We start from the raw sequence: 4,159 nt of genomic DNA on the forward strand, positions 1-4,159 counted from the left end.
TTATATAACAATTTATTGTGTATTATCTATATAACAGCTTACTGTGTACTATTATTTAACAGTTTATGTGTACTATTATATGACAATTTATTGTGTACTATTATATAACAGTTTATTGTGTACTATTATATAACAATTTATTGTGTACTATTATATAACAGTTTATTGTGTACTATTATATAACAATTTATTGTGTACTATTATATATGAGTTCATTGTGTACTATTATATAACTGTTTATTGTGTACTATTATATAACAATTTATTGTGTACTATTATTTAACAGTTTATTGTGTACTATTATATAACAGTTTACTGTGTACTATTATTTAACAGTTTATTGTGTAACTATTATATGAACAGTTTATTGTGTACTATTATATATGAGTTTATTGTGTACTATTATATAACAGTTTACTTGTGTACTATTATATACAGTTTATTGTGTACAATTATATACAGTTCATTGTGTACTATTATATAACAATTTATTGTGTACTATTATTTAACAGTTTATTGTGTACTATTATTTAACAGTTTATTGTGTACTATTATATGACAGTTTATTGTGTACTATTATATAACAGTTTACTGTGTACTAGTAAATACAGATAGCCCATTGTGTAGCTTTGTGCTTAATTCCAAACAAACAAATTCTTATAGATTTAAAATGAATTTTTCTCTCAGCAAACATATTTTTAATGTAAAACTGGAATGACGATTTGTTTATATATTTATTGAGAGTATTTATTAACATCTGCTATGTCGTTTTGTCATTGCAGTTGACCATATTCTGGGTGCATGACCTAACAGCATGACTCAAGAGATTGCACAGATAAAATAAAACTAATTCACAAATTGTGGAAGTATTTCTTTATATATATAGTTCTAATTAGACAATTAGGTACAGTTACGTGCAATATAACAAAAAAATAGATGATTGTAGACGCAGAATTATCTCCATTAGATAGCAACAATGAATTTTATTTGCAGAATTATCTCCATTAAATAAAATTCATTGTTGCTATCTAAAACGAAGTATTTATTCTTGCAGTTTAACTAAAAATACATTAACCTGGATCATGATCAAGAACAATCTAGTTATACAAACTTGGTTTTAGGTGTGTTTACCGTATCGTAGCCGGGTTTTCTTAAGGTAAACCTAAAAATAATAATTGTATTAAAGATGTGTCTGTATTTTTTACTAACGTATTATGTAGATTTTGCCGTCAAATGTTATAATAGAAATTTGTTCAAGGTTAAACAAAATGATCAGTAGTTTGCAGGTCTGTATGTAACATTTTGGGTACCAACAATTCGAATATACTTTTCATTCTTGGCAAGCTAAAATTTTCGTACTTGATATATTAAAACCTATCATCAAGAACATCTTAATATAAATAGTTTCTCTAAAACTTATTTAGATAAATATGAACAGCAGGTACAAGAAATGATCGGAAAACAACAAACCATTGGATTGCAAGATTTTGTTTGTTAATAGGCACAAAGCTACACAATGAGGTATCTGTGCTGTGCCCACTACGAGTATCGAAACCCTGTTTATAGCGGTGTGAGTCCTCAGATATTGAGTCACCGTGGGGCTGTATGGTTGGAAGTAATTTCGTCACAAAGAACACACATAATAAATAATACTAGACGAAACAGCAAAAAAATACACATTGTTCGAACGGTTCAGCTCAGTAGACTATTTTTACTTCAAAGGTACATTATTTTATGAGGACAAGGTTATAATTCTCACATAAAACATAACTTTTTCATAGGAGGGAGTCAGAATCCTCGCTTTCAGTCCTTTTATATAAAACATACAAAAACAACTTATTATTCTTGATTTGTTTGCTATTTAACATATTTGATTAGTATTAATTTAACAAATCTATATCAATAGACAAGAATGATCAGTCTTGAATGCATCTTTTAACAGGTTATAGAGTGAAGTGTATGTGTTAACACTAGTGTAAAATAAAAACCTGTTTTTATGGTCATCTATATCTAGTTGTTCATTTTTTATCTCTGTGTGAAATAAAGTATGGATCGCAATATATTGCGTTAAATATTCTGAACCACTTGAAATTACTCTATTTTATACTTGAAGAAAAATCCGATTATTCTCGAGCTATAAAATAAATTAAACTCCTTTCAATTTTATTTCATCTTGTGTTTGAGTTTCAGCAAAATAACAAGAAAAATAGTTATCAACAAAAAGAACAATTCATCTAACATTTCACTTATAAATAAAACTCATATGAAAGTATTGAATATAAAGACCAAGGCTTAGCACTGAACTATACCAGTTATAATGTCACGTATGTTAAACATTTGTACAGAAAAGGAGTTTATTGTCTCGATATCGCTGGTCAAAAAGTATGAGACAACTGTGTAAGAGAAGACTGGTCATTTTAAATACAAATCTTAGAAATTTTGTTTCAACGTTCTATTTATGGCTACCCATAAACGAACAGCAGGATAGACTGATACGGTTATAATTTTGATAACTTATATATTTGTTTTCTAAAACAACTTTAGCCTTATTACTTGGTATTTATTTTCGTAAATGCAACTTTAAAGTTTTCTATAAATTGCAGTGATATTCAGATACAACCTTAAAAAACAAATCTTCAAGAGAAATAAAACAAGTTGGGACTTTAAGGACTATTAAGGTAGAGTTTTTAGTTCTGTTGAGACGTTGTAGGTGTAAGCACTCAACACCTAACCCTTGATTGATTTTCCTTAGTCGCTGGCAGGTTTGACATCAGCGTTAGGATTTTGTCTGACAGATGGAATATCTCTAACGCATTTGAGTGCCATAACCACAGGCTTTACCCGTTATCCTTAATGTTGACAACTAGGACTGATAAGGGAATATAATTGTTCAATTTTAGTTCTGTTGTAATGTTTGTTTTATATTAAGTTCATTGTTGTTTTATAGTGCTGATTTAGTCGTCTATTGACAATTAATGTTACTAATAATATTATACCTATTTATATATATATACATATATATATACGATAGTGCTGATTTAGTCGCTTATTGACAATTAATGTAACTAATAATATTACACCTATTTATATATATATATATATATATACATATATATATACGTGTGTATGTGTACACATAGTAATGTGAAGAGCTGAGTAATTAAGTTTCAGAATATCTTCTTGACTACTGGTAATGTACGATAATGAAATAATTAAATTATGTATACTTATGATTACATAAGGTATATGTAATTTTACTCATTCCATCAGTAGTCTTTCATATAGTAATGAACTATTGTGGTTATCGTGGCGTAAGTCATTGGTATTTACTTTGAACTTTTGGATTTTTCTTAAATCGATTAATATATAACTTAATACCAATTAAAACACAGATATGATATAATGTGTCATAGATAAATTGTCACGTGACATTACGATAACACACAAACACGCACACACTAGATGCAAGAGGAAAAACACACAAACACGCACACACTAGATGCAAGAGGAAAAACATCTTTCACTTCCACTCAACGTATTCTTTACATTAGTCGTACTGTAAGCTCTGCTCGTTTTTCTTACTTCACCATAAGACAATGTTGAACTTATATGACAGAATGTCTCCAACAACTGGTTTGAGATAGTGGTAAAAAGGGAACAGTCATAGCTAACTTGACGATGGTCACCTAGAAACTTCTTTAAGCAGCTAGAACATATTTCACATTTTATTCAAAACTTCAGATTTAATGCTATTATTTACTTCAGAGATAAAAAAAAATCAAGAACGTTAAAAATACCCTCCGTACATATGTATATCTATTTCTATGAATTTTTTTCAAATTATTAAAATATTGTTCATCCATTTTATGTACTTCCACATTTCTAAGCCTCATTCTTGCCATTCTAATGATGTCTTCATCTCAAGTATCACTGAAAGTCATGCTGTTTATACATAAAATTTTTATTTAGGAACTTGGATGATCTTTGACAATATCGTAACTTTTTTTATACAATACTGTAATTCGTTAGCGAGATAACTTTCCGTAAAATCTGATATTGGTTTTCAAACGGAGTTATTTTTGTCAGGCTGTAATCTGAATTCCGATTACATAGGCCTGCGAATTTAAACTTCATAAAAGTTGTTTTGGTTTTAATAACG

The 4,159-nt window shown here is 28.5% G+C and overlaps 1 long non-coding RNA gene across 1 annotated transcript in view; it reads right to left on the reverse strand.

Moving 5' to 3' along the window:
• Positions 1–4,159, reverse strand: part of LOC111084930 — an 11,114-nt gene that overhangs the window by 3,288 nt on the left and 3,667 nt on the right. The window lies entirely within an intron of this gene.

The sequence above is a fragment of the Limulus polyphemus genome, unplaced genomic scaffold (assembly GCF_000517525.1).
Source record: "Limulus polyphemus unplaced genomic scaffold, Limulus_polyphemus-2.1.2 Scaffold174, whole genome shotgun sequence".
Lineage (NCBI taxonomy): Eukaryota > Metazoa > Arthropoda > Merostomata > Xiphosura > Limulidae > Limulus > Limulus polyphemus.